The sequence below is a fragment of the Xyrauchen texanus genome, chromosome 38 (assembly GCF_025860055.1).
Source record: "Xyrauchen texanus isolate HMW12.3.18 chromosome 38, RBS_HiC_50CHRs, whole genome shotgun sequence".
Taxonomy (NCBI): Eukaryota; Metazoa; Chordata; class Actinopteri; order Cypriniformes; family Catostomidae; genus Xyrauchen; species Xyrauchen texanus.
The window spans coordinates 3,019,208-3,039,131 of record NC_068313.1 but is presented as its reverse complement, the minus strand read 5'-3'; the positions used below and the strand labels follow the sequence as shown (position 1 = coordinate 3,039,131).

Sequence of the window (19,924 nt, the reverse complement as noted above, 5' to 3'; positions counted from 1 at the left end):
TGGCCGAACCTCATTCTCAGCTCCTCAGGGCAAAACCCTGAATGGACAGACTTATTTCCCTCCCATTTATACGTATGTCTGGGGGAAGGACATGCAAATTCTTTTTGCCAATTTTTCATTGGCCTTTTCTCAAGTTCAGATATGCACAAGGCTCTCAAGAGAGACCCCTAGATGATACATAAAATATTGGGCCCTAGCCAGTGTTATCGGTATGATCGGCAGATAAATCCTTCTTATGGGTTGGAAGTCGGCTAGAGTGCCCTTGTTTCAAGAGTGGCACACAGAGATGAGTAGGGTGGTGGCATTTGAGGCAATGTCATATAGAAGGCTATTATGGATTTGTTCAATAAAAAAATGGGGAATTTATTTGGCCTTTTTGGAGGGTCCTTGGGGAGGGGCAGTGGAGGGCGGTTTGTAGTTTTAATAAAACAAATTTTTTTTATTCTTAAGTGTTTCCTCTTGTCTGTTTAATTTTTTTTATTTGTATGTGTGCATTCTTTCATTTTGTATTGGATCACTGGATGTTTGTAGTGTGTGTGTGTGTGTGTGTGTGTGTGTATATATATATATATATATATATATATATATATATATATATATATATATATATATATATATATGTATATTGTAACGGTGGCAGCTCCCAGGAAACACAATTTAAATCAATAATTATATAATTTGATCTAAATAAATTTTTTCAGGTGCCAGACAGGAGTAAGCCTGTCAAAATACAAAATGATGCCACAGATAAGCTCTAAAAGTCACAGGTTACATACATACAAAACAACTTATTTTTTCCCTTTAACCTTTTGGCTCTCTACACCAACATAAAATAGAAAAATAATAAGACAGTCACAGTGGTGGAGGTGAAGGAATTGTGTTGGGAGGTGATAGTGTTATACTTCTTTGAAGGTCTGCCACTGACTTTAAGTTGTTACTCATTTCCAGTTTCAGCTCTTTAAGGTGGTCTCGTAGGGCATTCATTTGTGTTTGTGGCAGGGCAGAGGGCAGGGCCGGGTCGTGATCCTACCCACCCGGTCCCGTATTAGGCTAATTAAGCCTGCATGAGGGATAAAGGTCGACTGCAGGGGATCGTGCGGGAGAGAGAGATCATTAACGGACATGTCCGTCATGTGTGTGTTTATGTTGTCTTTTAAGTTTATCATTAAACTATTATTTATATTGAAAAGCCGGTTCTCGCCTCCTCCTTTCCATTGATCTCTTTACACTGGTGCCGAAGCCCGGGAAGGAGGAGGGATACGCCGTAGTAGAGTTCTCGCCACTACCGTCCACCTCAACGGAGCAGCAGCGGCCATCTGCCGGGGGACGAGGAGCCCAGCCGCCTGAAAGAGGACGATGGCCGCCGACTGCGAGGGGAGAAGGGGCTCCTAACCGACCGCCTGGAGTGGTCAGGGCCACTGCCAGGGGCGGAGGAGTTCCCTACCAGCCGCTGAAAACGCGGCGGGGTTTAAGACCGCCGACCGCGAGCGTGGAGGGGCTCACTGCCGACCGCCTGGAGCAAGAGAACCGCTGCCAGGGGCGGGGGAGACCCCTTCTGTTCCCCGAGAACGCGGCGGAGTGTTCCGTCCGCCAGGGGCTGGAGGACTGCCTCTGACCCGGAGAGGCGGCTGTTGTCCAATAGAGTCGGGCGGGAGAGAGAGATCGTCTTTTAAGTTTATCATTAAACTATTATTTATATTGAAAAGCCGATTCTCACCTCCTCCTTTCCATTGATCCCTTTACAGTGTTCTACAGTGATTAATCTCCTTGGACAGCTGTTCACAGTCCTTTCGAGAGTTTTTCTGTGTGGATCGAATGTCCTCCTGCAGCTCCAGCTGGAGCTGTTCCACCATGAAGCGAACTTCTGAAATTAAGGTAACTTCACTTTTTTGTAGTTCTCCTGTCACCATCACCTTCATGGCCTTGGTCATTTGATCTGCATTTTCTTCCTCACAATGTTTGTTGGTAGTTATTGTGTTCCTGAAGATGGCGATGAAACTTCTAAGGAAGTACACAGTTGCATGTGATCGAGTTGGAGAGGAGATCTAACACTAAGTGGGGAGATGCAAAACCCACCTGGACCCTTGGAGGGGTGCTGCTGAATGGATTGGGGTGAATGGTGGAAACATAAGGTGGAGGAAGTAGTCTTGGTTGCTGCTGGGCTTGTTGAACAGGTGGCCAGTTTGGGGTTGATATTTCTGGGGGATCAATTTCCACAAAAGTTGTTTGAGGGGGAGTGGAAGTGGCCATGTTTGTAGTGAGTGTAAAAGAAAACTGGGTAATATAAATTGTAGTAAAAAATAAAATCAGTAAATTAAGTTAAATATGTATGTGTACATTTTTTGGGCAATAAAGGGAATAAGGAAAATATCAAAAGGAAAATAACAAACTACAAATTGTTTGATGTTCGCAACTTTCTCAGCACAACAATATCAATCCTCACAGAATTTTACCCAAAAAGTATTCACTTAAATTAGTAATTGGTCAAACCTGTTTTGATACACACACACACACACACACACACACACACACACACACATGTTTGGTTTCCATGTTTTATGGGGACTTTCCATAGACATAATGGTTTTTATACTGTACAAACTTTATATTCTATCCCCTAAACCTAATCCTACCCCTAAACCTAAACCTCACAGAAAACTTTCTGCATTTTTACATTTTCAAAAAACATAATTTAGTATGATTTATAAGCTGTTTTCCTCATGGGGACCGAAAAAATGTCCCCATAAGGTCAAACATTTCGGGTTTTACTATCCTTATGGGGACATTTGGTCCCCACAAAGTGATAAATACACGCTCACACACTCACACTCACACTCACACTCACACACACACACACACACACACACACACACACACACACACACACACACACACACACACACACACACACACACACACACACTTGTTGTGTTTCCATGTTTTATGGGGACTTTCCATAGACATAATGGTTTTTATACTGTACAAACTTTATATTCTATCCCCTAAACCTAACCCTACCCCTAAACCTAAACCTCACAGAAAACTTTCTGCATTTTTACATTTTCAAAAAACATAATTTAGTATGATTTATAAGCTGTTTTCCTCATGGGGACCGACAAAATGTCCCCACAAGGTCAAAAATTTCGGGTTTTACTATCCTTATGGGGACATTTGGTCTCCACAAAGTGATAAATACACGCTCACACACACACACACACACACACACACACACACACACACACACACACACACACACACACATACATACCATTACCTCACATCCGTTAATTAAGTTCCGATTTTATCCGAGGGGCGGCAACAACAAAATCTTGTTTGTTTTGTTTTATCCAGGTCCGCCACACTATATATAGGCCTACATACACACACACATTTTTCTTGCCTTTGCAAACTGGAACATAACAATTTGTCTTTTGATTAGGATTAACCCTCACCTCTCCATTCTTATTCAAAGTCACTTTAAATAAATAAATAAGAACGAGAGATAAAATGAAAGTTAAAAGCAACACCAATGAATAGAATAAGCACGTCTGAAAAACTTTGCACATTAAAAAAAGTTAAGATTTCCTAAAATAGCTCAAATTAGCTGCTTCCATAATGCTTATGCTCACTTGCTAAATATGGGAAATCTAAAATAGCCATCTCCAAATAAATACTAAGAAATGCATAATAAAATAAATAAGTCATTTTTACACAATAAAGATCCATGATGGGAGACTGCTCCTCAGGCTGGAAAAAAATGGAAATGAAAAAAAAAATTAATTAAAAAACAAAATAATTTTTCTTGCACAAAAGATGTCTTGGTGGTCATTTTAATATATATTTTCTGGCATGGTGCACTTTGTAGTGGCTGCACATTTGTGCTCCGGAGAACTGCCCATAGAACAGCATAATTTATTTTCATTGATTTCTCAGCCATCATAAATAAAATTAACATTTATTAGTGAGTAATCTTCTTTTTAAAACATTTGAACTCCATTGTATGATAGCGGAATGGATATGGCTCACAGTGATGTCACACGCAGCCACCATTAAAACAATATTGCAGTTATCATATGCTATATTTTTTTGTATTTAGCATTATTAAACAATCAATTTTTTTAGTACTTACTTGACATTGAAGATACATTTAGTTAGCTAAGAGAGAATTTTATTAAATTGTTTTGTTTTGTGCACTTAATGTCCAAGCAACGTACATGCCTAAAATTATCATATTCAATTATCTTTTTCTAATTTCCCTTTTGATTTTTATTAATGTGGTCCATTCTATGCATGAAAAGTGAATCAAACTTTTTAAAATTATTTCATAATGTGAACAATAGAGGGTTAAAGAGCAACATGCAGGTTGGACACCCCTATATAGCATAGTGTATGTTGATGATAAAACAACTAGATTTTCTGAACTGGAGTAATATATATTTAGCCATTAACAATATTTTGAGATAAATTGTGATAAAATAACTTCCGCGTCTATAAAGCACTAACTGGAATTGACGATGGCCGAGGGAGTCTGGTCAAGCTCAAGCTCAGGTTACAATGGATGCGAATGAAGAAACCGAGTTCTCCGGTGTGGACGAACATGCCTATGATGGCCCACAGGCCTATAATTATGAGTAATACATTTGGACCTTGCAATTTACTGGAGAGTATAACGTTAGCCTACGGGGATACAAAATCAGACGGGAGGGCGGCGGGAGAACAGTTTGAATTGAAATGCGGGGGAAACGGGAGAGTTGGGCTAGCTTCCTGCCTATAGCATTGTGCAAACTACTAAATTCATTTCAGAAGGCAAACAATTACGTTACGACAACCTGTCCTAAAGCTCAGTCTCTCTCCCTCTCTCTGTATTATTATACTAAATAAATATTAAATATTTAATATTATGAAAAATATATTATATAAAAATATTATACTATTATTATTACGAAATTACACAAATTAAGAGTTAAAATAATTAAAAGTAAGACTTACTCTGCTAAGTGCTCGTTTTCGTTGCACAGAATGTCTGCTAACGTTAGCACTTGGTCCTCCAGTCCCGCCCGCGCCAAAATCCGGTGTAAACTTTGACGGTGGACTTGATTCCATCGAGTGCACCGAGGGAACAGCATCAGTAATCAGCCTCACGTGGTCCTTACTCCGAAATCTCATCCGAGACTCCAACAAATCTCCAGGTCGACAATTCTCCGGAGTGAAATGTGAGCCACAAACGACCAAGTGTGTGGTAACAGACGCGGCAGTGAAGTCTGCTCTCTTCACCTGCACAAAACGCACCCAAGACCGAAAAGCCTTGTTTTTCCTAGAAGGAAAATGATGGACACGATGTCATGACAGGCTGGAATTCGTGCAACCAGCACAAACACAATAATTTACCATTATGGCTTCTCTAAAACTCGATCTAAAACTTTCTGTCTCTCACTACTGCTCTAACTACATCAACACCCAACAATGAGAGAGCTGACCGCGAGCTCTTTTATTTGCCTCGCACTACGTCATATGACGCGTTGCTATAGCGGGAAAGATTTATTTTTCGCGTTGCTATAGCGTATTCCAGAGCCTAGCACATTTTCATCAAAATCTCTACATCAAATGAGATTTCATTAGTAATTTCTACATATGTGTTTTTAAAAGACCTCTGCAGACAATATAAAGTATTAATTCAGTTATAAATTCAACCTGCATGTTGCTCTTTAATAATTTTTCAACCCTCTGGCTGTTACAGACTCAATCCACACAAGCTTTGTTGTGAAACCAGGCACGAGAGATTTTAATGAAAACACACAGGATATACAGACTATGCACAGTGAGATGAAGACACAGATGAGATGACACAGGTATTCGGTACACTGGAGGATATACACAGGTAGGTAAACAGGTAAGTAGACTTCTCTGGGTAATGAGGTAACAACAAAGGTGATTATCCAGGTAAATAAATCCACTATAATTCAGAGGAAGAATCAGGCAGAGAAACTGGTCACAAGCTTCACCTGCAGGCTTTGATTAATTTGGACGAAAACACTCCATTGGAGCAGTGCGGTCAAACAATAGTCCTAAGTAAGACTTGACAGTGAACAGAAGTGAAAGTGACATATTTAAGCAGTCACTGACGAGTGAGCTGGTGTGGTGAATCAGAAGTCGGTAGAAGAGGAGCAGAACACTGAGGGAGTTGGAGAGCCCAAAGGAGTCGTGACCCCAAATCAACAATGAAAGGGAGCTCTGGGTTTGGATGATGAAGTATCAGAGTGGAGTTGAAGGCCAGTTTGAGGGTTTGGAAGGCATGGGTGGCTACGTTTGACCAGGGTAGTTTCTTAGGCTTTTTGCGCAGAAGGGTGGTTAATGGAGCGGTAACGGAACTGAAATTACTTCGGAAGCGACAGTACAAATGGGCAAATCCAAGAAAGTGCTGGAATTCCTTAACCGTAGTAGGTGTTCTCCAGGACTGTATTGCTTCTACTTTCCCCTGGTCCATTTGCACCCCCTCAGGTCCAATATGGTAGCATAAGAATTGAACTGACGGGAGATGGAAGGCACACTTCTCAGCTTTTAAGTACAGGTGACTTTCTTGGAGATGCTGGAGGACTAACTGCACATGTCGTTGGCACTCACCTGAGGATTTGGAGTAAATTGATGTAAATTATGAGAAATTTATGGAGGCAGTCACAGAAAAATTTTGTTCATGAACCCCTGGAAAATGGATGGGGCGTTGGCCAATCGATTGTACAGCATCACCCGATATTCATAGTGTCCTGTAGGGGCCATGAATGTGCCCTTCCATTTATCTCATTTTCGGATACGGATGAGATTGTATGCACTGCAAAGGTCCAAAGGTCCAAGTCATGCAAAGGTCCAGCTCCAGAGCTGCAGGGACCAGAGGAAGAGGATATCGGAACTTCAACATCACTTGGTTGAGGGTGCGGTAATCTATACATGGTCTTAAGCCTCCATCCTTCTTAGCGATGAAGAAGAAACTGGATGCACAGTGTGAGGTGGAAGGGCGAATATATCCTTGCTTAAGGGCTTCTTTGATGTACTCCTACATCGCATGCTTTTCGGGCAATGAGAGAGGATAAAGGGAGCAGATCTACCATGCAATCCCATGGATGTTGAAGTAGTTGTTGGGCTGCTTTGGTGGAACTGAAGACACCCTTGAATTCAGTATATTCAGGAGGAATGGAAACAGACTGATTGATGTTGGGACTCTCAATTGTTGTCGAGTTGATCTGTACCGGGAAAGAATTTGTAGCAGGTGGAGGTGTACATTGACAAGACAGAGTCAGACATTCTTGGAAGCACTGCGAATTCCATGACAAGATTTCGCCAGAGGTCCAAGACACAGTGGGGGAGTGTTGCAGCAGCCATGGTTTGCCCAGAACTATGTTGGACGTGGAGCCTTCCAGCACCAGACAGAATAAATATTTCAAATGACAAGAGCCCACCTTCAGCATTACAGGACCTCTACGATGAGTGATGAAGCCTTTCCTACGGGGTTGTCACACTACTGAGTGGAACATGTGAAGGTGGCAAGGCTGATTCGTTGGCAGAATGTCGGGGAGATGAACTTACCAGCAGAACCTGAGTTGACGAGGGCCGCTACAGTGAATGATAAATGGTGTTGGATTGCGAGAGTAGCGTTCTTCAAAGCGAGGGAAAACCGAAGTTTGCTGTACAAGCGCCTCGAGGATCTCATCTGCGCTGGGTGAGTCTGGTCTCGCTGGTTCCATAATTGGTCATGTCTTCTGTTATGGACTCAATCCACACAAGTTTTGTTGTGAAACCAGGTGTGAGAGAGTTTAATGAAAACACACAGGATATACAGGGTATGTACGGTGAGATGAAGACACAGATGAAATGACACAGGTATTCGGTACACTGGAGGATATACATAGGTTGGTAAACAGGTAAGTTATGGCAAGTAGACTTCTCTGGGTAACAAGGGAACAACAAAGGTGAGTATCCAGGTAAATATAGTCCAGAAAATTTCAGAGGAAGAATCAGGCAGAGAAACTGGTCACAATAAAACAAGCAATAAGTTAAAGCTTCAGGCTTCGATAAATTTGGATGAAGGAGCAAAAAAACATGGGAGCAGCATGGTCAAACAATAGTCCTAAGTGACACTTGAGAGTGAACTGAAGTGAAAGTGATATATTTAAGCAGTCATTGACGAGTGAGCTGGTGTGGTGAATCAGAGGTCGGGAGAAGAGGAGCGGAACACTGAGGAAGATGGAGAGTCCGAGGGAGGCGTGACACTGGCAACCAGTCAAAAACTTAAAATTAAGATGGCCCTTAAAATTGTGTTGATACACAGATATTGGAAATTCGATCAAGAAAGTACCAGGAATTTTGCCCAGACCAGATTTGAAGGTGGTCAGAACAGCATAAGTGGACATTATTATCCATTAGTTGTAGAGATCAAATGTGGTAAATTTCACATTCTGAAAAAGACCTTGACAGAGCATCTGCTCATAATCTGGACTCAATAATGTTTACACAACATTCCAAGCCCTGAGTTTCCAGTGCTAAAATACCATCACTGAGATTAGTAACTTCCCTCACAACAAGCTTTGAACCCAAAAACTGATTAATACCAACATTTAAATATTGAGATGTCATCCAACCCAATCTCATGACAAGTCAAAATAGTACAAGATGGCAAAATCGACATTTTTCGAGTTGGCTCCTAAAAACGTACAACTTGTACTGTTGTGTACCACAGAAGGAAGAGAAACAGCAGGGTTTTGAAGTAGCAATTTATCATAAGTTTAACCCCAAATTTAAAACATAGTGTAATACAATACACACAACCTTAACCTCACCATGACTTTAAGAGTAAAATCACCGATTAATTAATACCGATTAATTACACAACAGTGATTTTACACTTAAAGTCAAGTTAAAATAAGTACATAAACGGTCTAAGAATAAACTGATCAACACGGGTAGAATTTTGCCCATTACACTGATTTTGCGTCGCATGTAAACACCTTAACCGCTGTTCTCACTGGCTTATCCAATGTGTGCACATGATGTGCGCATGCCTCTTCACGGTTTGACGTCAAAAGCAGAAAATAACGCAAATATTTAAAATATTGTCTGATTTTTTAAAGTAAGCTGATGTTTGGGATCAATTAATCAGCGTAGGCCTACTGGTGTGAATGTAAATGGGCTCAGTTTTGTGATATCTCTAAATTGGTGATTGTGGAAAGCGCACTGGTCTGAACCCAATATTTTAGTGTATCTTATCTTCAGGTGATTTGAAGATTATACATCTGATTTGGCAATCACATCTCAACCACAAATCAAATTCCTCCTTACTGTGGACATAATGAAGTAAAGTGGGCAGGCACTTTTGCCCAAGAGTTGTTAAATTTGGATAAACAAGTGATTCTCACAGTTCTTGGATATGCTGGTATTATATGGTTATATTGATGGCCACAGGTATTGCTAGACCCTATTGAGGAGATTTAGCCCCCCTAAAATTAATCTCAGCCCCTTTAAAAATCTGTTACTCAGTAATCAGCATGCACATTTTTAAACAGCAATAGCACTTCACAAGTTTCAAGCATGTAACTGCTTTGGTGGCTTTTTCCACTAAAGACTGACTATAGCATGAGCCAATAGCATTGGAGTGTGGGCTGTGAAGGAGCATATCATTGGCTTGACACACTGAAGGAATACGCCACATTCCTCCTGTCATGATTTCCTTGTTGTCTGCCCCATGTTTTTCATGTCACCGTCACAATGGTTACCGGTCCTTCACACTCTGTCACGATTCCTTGGTTGTTTGTCCCTTGTTTTCCATGTCACCTTCACTATTGTTCCCGGTCCTCTTCACTCTGTCATTGTTCGCACCTGAATGTCATTTGTTATCTTCCTGTGTCTGTGTATTTAACCCTGTTTGTTTCTCCATTCTTTGAGAAAATTCTTTGATGTATGTGGATGCCTGTTTTCCGTGTTTCCTGTCGATGTTTACCCCACCTGTTAACTCTTCATATGCCTTCCGTGTTTTTGTTTTACTTTTTCCCATTGTGGATGTTTCCTTTGTTCGTGTTTTTTCGTGTTGCCCTTTTATTTAAATAAAGTCTCGCTGCACTTAGAACCTCGCCCCTCATCTGCCTTCCTGCTCACCTACATTCATAACAGAAAGGCTGACCCAAAAATGGATCTAGCAGCGGTTTTTACAGAACTGGCCCAGGCAGATTTGACCGTTCGCGAGTACTCACATCTCTTCTCCACTGTCGCCATCTACACCGGGTTCGACGATGCTTCCCTGAAATCCTATCTACTGGATTGGGTTACCATCATGCCGGCGGAGGGAAGCACTGGAACCCGGAGAGCACAAGTGGAGGGAGTATGTGAGTCTCGTTGTGAAGAAACTCGCCCCTCTTGATTCCGGCTTTCGAGCCAGAGCCCATGCCTGCCTTGATCGACGAGCCAGCGCTGCCAACTTCGTCCACCTGGAGGAGGAGGAGAGGAAAAGCTTCTCCAGCTTACGCCGGCCACGGTCAGCGAGCCAGCGCCCATGCTTACCATGGTCAACGAGCCAACGCCAACGCCTGCCACGATCAGCGAGCCAGCACCTGCACCTGCAACGGTCAGCGAGCCAGCGCCCACGCCTGCCACGGTCAGCGAGCCAGCGCCCACGCCTGCCACGGTCAGCGAGCCAGAGCCCACGCCTGCCACGGTCAGCGAGGGTTAGGGTTAACCCTCGACTGTCCCAGAGCCAGCGCCAGTAGCCTCCCAGGGCTCCGTGTCTCGAGCTTCCCAGGGCTCTGCCTCTCGAGCCTCCTAGGGCTCCGCCTTTCGAGCCTCCCAGGACTCCGCCTCTCGAGCCTCCCAAGGCTCCGCCTCTCGAGCCTCCCAGGGCTCCGCCTCTCGAGCCTTCCAGGGCTCCGCCTCACGAGCCTCCCAGGACTCCACCTCTCGAGCCTCCCAGGGCTCCGCCTCTCGAGCCTCCCAGGGCTCCACCTCATGAGCCTCCCAGGACTCCGCCTCTCGAGCCTCCCAGGGCTCCGCCTCTGAGCCTCCCAGGGCTCCGCCTCTGGAGCCTCCCAGGGCTCCGCCTCTTGAGCCCTCCCGGGCTCCACCTCTCCAGCCTTCCAGGGCTCCGCCTCTCAAGCCTCCCAGGACTCCGCCTCTCGAGCCTCCCAGGGCTCCGCCTCTCGAGCCTTCCAGGGCCCCTTCTCACGAGCCTCCCAGGGCTCTGCCTCCAGAGCCTTCCAGGGCTCCGCCTCCCGAGCCTCCTACGGCTCCGCCTCCAGAGCCTTCTAGGGCTCCGCATCTAGAGCCTCCTGCGGCGCCACCTCCCACAGCTCCGCCTCCCGAGCCACCTCCAGAGCCTTCCAGGGCTCCGCCTCCCGAGCCTCCTACGGCTCCGCCTCTCGAGCCTCCCAGGGCCCCGCCTCTCGAGCCTTCCAGGGCTCCGCCTCTCGAGCCTCCCAGGGCTCCGCCTCTCGAGCCTCTCGAGCCTCCCAGGGCTCCACCTCTCAAGCCTCCTGGACCTGCCCCTGTCCTGTGGCCACCTCCCAGGCCTCCTGGACCTCTCCCTGCCCCTTGGACTGCCTTCTTGCCCTCTGTGCCCACTGGACTTCCTGTCTGCCCCGTGTTTTTCCCTTGGACTGCCTTCTTGCCCTCTGTGCCCCCTTGGACTGCCTGTCTGCCCCGTGTGCCCCCTTGGACTGTCTGCTTGCCCCTTGTGCCCCCTTGGACTGTCTGCTTGCCCCTTGTGCTCCCTTGGTCTGTCTGTTTGTCCCTTGTGTCCCTCCTTTTGTCTGCTAGCCCCCCCTTCACTCCTTGGACGATTTTTTTTTTTTTGGATCGTCTGGAATCCGATCCTTTTGAGGGGTGATTATGTCACGATTTCCTTGTTGTCTGCCCTGTGTTTTTCATGTCACCGTCACCATGGTTACCGGTCCTTCACACTCCGTCATGATTCCTTGGTTGTCTGTCCCGTGTTTTCCATGTCACCTTCACTATTGTTCCCGGTACTCTTCACACTGTCATTGTTTGCACCTGAATGTCATTTGTTATCTTCCTGTGTCTGTGCATTTAACCCTGTTTGTTTCTCCATTCCCGTGTCGGTCTTTGATGTATGTGGATGCCTGTTTTCCGTGTTTCCCGTCGATGTTTAAACCGCCTGTTAATTCTTCATATGCCATCCGTGTTTTTGTTTTACTTTTTCCCATTGTGGATGTTTCCTTTGTTTGTGTTTTTTCGTGTTGCCCTTTTATTTAAATAAAGTCTCGCTGCATTTAGATCCTCGCCCCTCGTCTGCCTTCCTGCTCACCTACATTCATAACACCCCCATTCAATTCTCGAACAACTGAGGATCAGTATCTGTTGACAGACTGAAGGATATATATTTTTATAGTTTGGTCATTTCGTTCCAGAAGGAGAGAAAAGGGCTGGATGAATTAAGAGTAAAAGTGACTAATGACATTACAATGACATCAGGACATCATTAAAACTTGTAATTATTTTTAAGTTTTTAAAAATGATTGATTCATGTTCTAAAATTTTTGTCAACATTTTTTTTAATACATTTTAGCTAGCTGATTTGAATTCTGTAAACACATAAAAAAAACATCTCTATTCAACAGAGAGTGCTTGTACATGACACCACGGAGACTCACAGCATGTGGAGGCTCATGCTACTCTTCAGGCTCATGCTACTCTCCAGAACCACTAATCGTGACCACGCTGCAGTCACTCAGCACACCCTGGATTCAAACGTGCTACTCCAGGGGTGGTAGTCAACATCAATACTTGCTGAGCTACCCAGGCCCCCCTGTTTAGTACAATACAAACAATAATGTGCATTGAGTGTAGTGGATAAAACACTTTAATAATCATTTTAAAATATACTTAAGAATGTTATCTTATAATATTAATGTAATGTTTATCTTCTTCAAAGTAAGTAATATCAGATATAAATGTTTAAGCAAATTATTATATATCAGCATGAAAATAGCGCGTCATGACTCCACTCTGCAGGTAATCCCCGAGTCCTCAAACCATGAGATTCATCCACCAATAGAACCGTGCCAAATCACAACATATGTAAAGTGTTCCTCCACATGTAACTTGCAGTTTAATGCTTCAACCACTAAAGAGCCAAAAGATACATAATGCAGCTTTAAAGACCCCGTGATATCATTAGCTGATTTTATTTTATATCTATTAGCTTTAAGCCCATCTATATGCTAGTGTACTTCTAAATGTTGGCAAAATTGGTTTTAAAAAGATATAAGCATTTAAAATCTGCAGTCTCTCTCTCTCTTCCGGCTAAACAGACCCAGAAGAAATTATGACTCACAGTTTACTGCATTTATTTTGTCCAATCAAATGTTTTCTAGAACGAGAACGCCCTCCCCCCTCTAATCAGTGTGTGTGGCTGTGTTCTAACTGGTGCTGATCATGACTTTTGCAGGGCATAATGAAGAGAGCACAATCCATGCTGTAGGGTTGTTCCAAACAGATTTTTCAATAAGAATCACTTAACGGTCCTTTACAACAAAATGTATTTATCACCTTTCAAACATGTGAAGCTCTCACAGTGGAGGGTAATTGTCTTTGAAAGGAATAGGACATAGGGTTGATCTCTGCTGAATGGGACATGCCAACGCAGGAGTTGGATGTGAGGAAACTCGCTGGAGTTTATGTTTAATGCAGGTGTTCCTTGGGATGCACGAATGAGTGTTGTTTATTCTTTATGTTTTGTGTATTGTGATATTTTACTCACTTGTTTCTCATTGTCATCTGCATTGGCGTCAGGGCCGTTTCTAAGCATAGGCAAACTGATTGACTTGCACAATGGCTCGAGCCTCGTCGTAAGCAAATACCTCAATGAGCTGTGTTTGTTTTTGGGATGGTTATTGGTTATGATCAGTTAGATCTTTTGGTCCTCTAGTTAAGTCATTGTAAAATCGCTCAGACTCCGGTAGATCACTTCCCCGACTGAACCAGCCTGATCTCCCATAAAAATCGGCAAGTGTGTGTGCTGATTTTTCTTTAACTGAGATCGGTATACGTTGACCGAATTTGAAAACACTGCCTCCAGAGGCTAAAGCAGTAAGTGTTTCGGAGCATATAAACAAGTGTAACATCCATTTATATCCATGAGAGGTCGCCAGAAGCCTGTTGTAGAAAGAAATTTTACAGCTGAACATGGTGTAAAACAGTGAAGAGAAATGCTTATTTTATTTAATCTACCCCCAACCAAAACCCAAATCTAACCCTAACCATTAGTAGAGACAAAATGCAATGTTAGGGACAAAAATGCAACTTCCTTATCATGCTTGTGATTGTTTATACAAATGTGTTTTCTTGCTCGTTTAAATGGGGATTGATCTGTTGTCTCCAATGCGAGGCAATGCGCTACCAGCTGAGCCACGAGGGAAAGTAATTGATGTTGAGCACATTCCAAATATGCCCGATAGGAGATAGGGCATGTCAGTGAGTCGGCATACTGTTGCCGATCCTAGGGTAATGGAACTTTTGGAAAAAGCATGCCGACTTCCCGTGTGATCACGTTGGGGTCTGCAATTGGCTCTTTTTAAAAAAGACATGTGCTGTTCGTCAAGTCCTGCCCCAAAATCAAGATACAGCAGGGAATATGTCAATAGAAGAAAACTATGTTTTTCAAGGCTCTTCAGGGTGGAATTGAACTAAGTTCCTGCATTTGCAGTTTGGGTATTCCACCAGCAGATAATATCAAAGAGTTATCAATCACTTTTAATATTTATATAAAAAGTAATATTTATATTGATGTTGCTTGACAGGGAGTGGAATATATGTATAATAGGATGCAGACTATAGTAGAAACTCAGAAATAAATTGCACTTGACCAAATCCATTCCCGCTTTGCAAGCACAGTTTCGCCAGCACTTAGCGCATGCTTGCATGCCTTTTTCACTTGAAATCTCCACCTTTGACCAGCCATGACCAGAAAGTGACACTGTGCACCAAGAACGCGAATCAATCAAAAAAATAAAGAAAGAAAAGAAAAATGTGGAATTGAAATTGAATGTGGAGATTTATAGTAAAAAAATAACTTAAATGTTGATATTTTTCCTCACCCACATCATATCACTTCAGAAGACATGGATTAATTATTGCCTTTATTTGATTTTAGGAACTTCAGAGTTCTGGCCACCATTCACTTGCATTGATTTCTTAAAATCTTAATTTGTGTTCTACAGAATAAAGTCATACACATCTGGGATGGCATGAGGGTGAGATAAATGATGAAAATGTTCATTTTGGGATGAACTATGCGTTTCATGTTTAGTTTTTTTACTATTATTTCCTTTCTCTGTTTTCTTCATTTTGATGTCATATAATATTATTGTGTTTGCTTCAGCCACCCTCTGTCTTCTCCTGTATTGACATTCTGGAATTGTAATAAATAAATAAATAAGTACATAAATTAAAAACAGCGCAGATGTGCATAATAATGCGTTCGGTGTGAACAGCCCTCACAGCACCAAACTAAACTTTTTGTATGAATTGTATTTGGACTACAAACCTTATAAATGTTTTTACAAATAACATTTGTCAAAAAATGGCACAGGCAAACAAGGAACGATAATTGTGTTGATACGGAGGCTAGAAAATATAACAAATATGACATCAGTAGTAGTTAAGGAAATATTCTGTTTCTGCTTTCAAAAAAAAAAACTTTCCTGCATCTTTGCTCCACCTGCTGGTCACCTAAATGCAATTTTCCACCGCACGTTACGGTTCGACTCGCCTTAACTCTACTCGCTTTACTTTTCTGAGCTTGCATTTCCACTACAGTTTAGTGCCGCATCAACCTGGGTGGGATTATAGGCTGATCGTCATAGTTGCACCGCCTCTACTGCCGTGACATCGTTTTAAACACAACACAAACTGACCAAAACAATAACACGACCGCTAGCTGTTAGCTACTAGCTCATTCTGCTACATAAAGCAGTTGTTGCATGGTGATTTTACACAAGTGTAATAGTTAAATTGACCTAGTTGTTTTAGAAGCGAGCTTGCAGTAGCTGGTCAACTAAATAAAGTGAAGCTTTTGAGCAGAGTATAGAGTTAACATAACAAAACGTACCATCCTCCACCGTGGATCAACGGCAGTCCAGGGTACTCTCCCTCCCATTGCTCGCTGGTTTAGATAGTGTCCATTTGGTCGAATCACCTCCACTTTTTGATGGTTCTGTAGTCACTTTTAAGATTTTTTCTCTACTTTTCCCTAAACTGTTGGTAGGTCCGTATTGGTTAGTATCGGCTCGGCTCACTTGGAACCTCGACCGAGGTGGTACTAAAAAAAGTATCAGGTACCAGGTACTATCCACAGTGGAAAACCCCCAAAAAGCGAGCCGAGTCGAGTCAAGCCAAGTTGTACCGTGCAGTGGAAAAGCCCCATTATTTCAAGTGTTGATGAAACAAGGTTTTAGATTTTCTTTTCTGTATCCACCAAATATAACAATAAGATATAAGGTATATGGGTTTTACTATTGTGGGACAAAATATAAACAAAATCTTGTATCCTTCTCTTTTTCAATGGAAATGGTTTGAATTGTATTCAGATGTTATGAAAATAAAGGAGTGTTTTCCCATTTAAAACAGTTTTAGGTTTTAAAGTAATTTTCTTCTTTAATTAATACTTTACAATACTTGCTTGAAAGAAAATGATTAAAAAAGGATGTTTATAATAATGTTTATGTTTTTTTAATACACTCAAGTAATCTCTCTAGTACATATTACTAGTATGAATTGAGTGCTTTAAATTGGTGTTCAGTTACAGACACTCTAACTATATATATCTATAACTATTTTGTTTGTGACTGATGACCACAAGCAATATATATATATATACATTTGATGTTCAAAATTGTATTAATTTAAATGCCTCCATCTGATTACATTTACATTTTATACAATTTCATAACTCCTGAAGAGGGAGTGCTGATTGTGTCTCCAATTGACAAAATTAATAAGATGTATTAAAAGTTCCCATCCAAAGTTTTGCCAGCGTTGTTCTGTTCATCTATGTGACCTGATGCATTCACTATCCTCATCATATGTTGGTAGCTTACGGCTGATTAAACTATTTGGCCAGTGATACAACATGAACAAACATCTGACCGAATCACAATGTACATTGAATATGCTGTGTTAATGTCACTATTTGCATCGCTCCTTGGTTCCACTTCACACATCCACCAGGTTGAACAGTGTACTTTGCAGAGTAGTGGTCTTAGGGAGTGCAGTTGGCACAAAGCAACATATAAGCAGTCATGCAGAAGCAGCCCAACCAATAAACAGCAAAGCTGTGAGCTGACAGTTAGAGGGTTGTAGAAGTCCCTTATTACCATGTTGGCTGTCCGACACACCGGAATCAAGCAGAGAAGTCCAGCGACGATGGAAATCGCTCCAGCAACAATGCCTACCTTGGCCTTGGTGTTCTCATCCTTGATACAATTGGTGCATTTCCCTCCAGCCGTCGCTAACATGATGCCAAAAATACCCACCAGGATGGAGATGATGCAGAGGACACAAGCTGTCTGGAGATCTGAGCTGAGGGCCAGCACAGAGTCATGGACTTATCACTGTCTCTGTTCAGTGCGCAGAACCACACAAGCCATCCAGATTCCTTCCCAGGTGATCTGCCCAATGAACGCTGTGATGAGCCACAGGGGAATAGCTCACACCACGATCAACCTTAACCCTGCGGAGATTAGACCATGCTGGAACGATGCTTCGCTCATGTGTTGAGGCAAAAGAGAGTGTGAGAACGTATATACTCTGGTCTGTAGAGCTGCTTTAATTAACATCTGGAGTAAAGTGGGTCCTTTTATGCACCTGAAACAAGTAGGGGTGGAGCACTCAGGTGCGCCTTCATCATGGTTTGCCCCTAGGTGATGGTGTCATCGCTCAAGCAAATCCCAACGGCGGGTCTTAACTCATCTATTTAGTTGAGTTACTATTTAGCTATTCATAGTTATTCATAGTTTTGCTCAAATACACCATTAGTATGATTCAGCGAATGGCAACATGGTTCAATAAAAGTACCTTTTTAAGAACAAAATGTGCAATACATGAATGAAAGAAACTTTTGGGTTATTACTATTTTCCTACAATTTTTGGTAACTACATTGGTAACTACACACACAAACTACATTGGTAAAGTTTGTTACATGGATTTACAAAGGATAGATAGATGGATGAATGGATGGATGGATGGACGAACGGACACACAGATAGATAGACAGACAGACAGACAGACAGACAGACAGACAGACAGACAGACAGACAGACAGATAGATAGATAGATAGATAGATAGATAGATAGATAGATAGATGGATAGTTGGATGCATTATCTGTCCGCAACCATCAAAAATGATATTATAGGTTAAAGGTGGGGTATGTGATTTGCAAAACGGCCGGCAGATTTTGAAAATACACAACTCTAAGGTCCTACCTTCTCTCCTCCAACGCTGGCCCTGACTCCACCCATTCGAAAAACATGGACGCGCAATCATGCACGAGCGAAAACTCAGATGCGCAGTGTTCTAGCAGTGTTCTAGACTCACTAGTCAAACAGTGCATTCACCTGTCAGACAATTTTTCAGAGCAAATTGTTGACACAGCAGGAGGAGGGGTTCGCATACCACTCTTGAAAGGTGTAGAGCTGATTTTCTCATAACTGTAAAAAAAAAGAACATAGCCAGCCCTGGCGTCTGTACAGCGGTCTTCTATTCAAAACAGGATTCACAGAAATGTGGAACAACCCCACTAGCACTATAAAAGCTCTATTCTCCATACATACAATCGCTTCCTGTTACTGGGTCACGAGCTTTGAGTATGCGCACGAACGGACACGCAGCGCCAGGGTGGTGGGGGAAGGGGGGCATGGTACGACCGTTTCATTGACACATTTTCTGTCCAATGATTCTAGATGGTCTTGAAAATGATTGGCTGGAGTTTTTCGAGTCCTGCCCGTTCCACAGATGATTAAATTGCTTAATTTTCATTTCAGTGCTTCTAATTTACAGCCAGTAAGTGGGTTAGGAATAGGATTTCAAGTTATTTTGAAAAAATGGTCAAAAAAGAAAATCACATACCCCACCTTTAATAAAATGTAATAAAACGATTCAGCCTATTTTGTTCCTGCTAATCGAAGTTAATGTTAGAGCTTAGGAGGAGGACTTTACATAATGCTAATCACACATTGAATCTCTACTCAGCTATAATCATGTGATAGCCACATGCATTTAGTAATGGGGTTTTCTGCTAAATTAGCCATTTCCAGAAAGCAATTCATGTGGCATTAAACATGCAATCAAGTTTTTGCTCTAACCTTAAGATACCAGCAGTGAAAATGATTGTTTCAATGAGACAGACAGTACCGTAGCTCCATAATCTTCCTATTTTCACAGTCCAAAAACATGGTATGTTGACTTTAGAATGGGCAAGACCCCCTTAGTAGACCACACTTGGTAGACTTACTCTATTGCTTCAATCACCGCAACACACACACACATCCAACAGCTATAAACCATTTATAATTATTTCTCTATAAAATATATATTCTAGCATTTCTAAGAAAATAAGAAGAAACAAGTGGCCGGAATGCTGACCTTGTGTCCGATGTCCAGAGAATGTGATGCAATCTTCCCCAAAGGCACTGCAGCTCTATACCTTAAAATGTCCTCTTGCTTTCACCATCCAAGGGTTTATAGGGAACAGACATTTGAGGAGCATAGTGGAACTGGAAAAAAGAGGGATAAAGTTTTAAGGGATACTGATTGTTTCATTCATGAAAGAGAGCTCTGTTTGGTGGCCAAAAGTACCGTTAGGACAATAATGGCTCTATTTTACATGGCAGCTCATTAAAATCTTCTTGGCAAGAGGAAAGAGGATAGGGTT

The 19,924-nt window shown here is 42.3% G+C and overlaps 1 protein-coding gene across 1 annotated transcript in view; it reads right to left on the bottom strand.

Moving 5' to 3' along the window:
* The window catches only part of cldnj (claudin j), a 38,547-nt gene extending 18,882 nt beyond the window's left edge, over nucleotides 1–19,665 (bottom strand). The window contains exon 1 of the mRNA XM_052109680.1: nucleotides 19,636–19,665. The gene's annotated coding sequence lies outside the window, so the exon portion shown is untranslated. The remainder of the gene's footprint in view (nucleotides 1–19,635) is intronic.
* Between the last annotated feature and the right edge of the window lie 259 nt (nucleotides 19,666–19,924).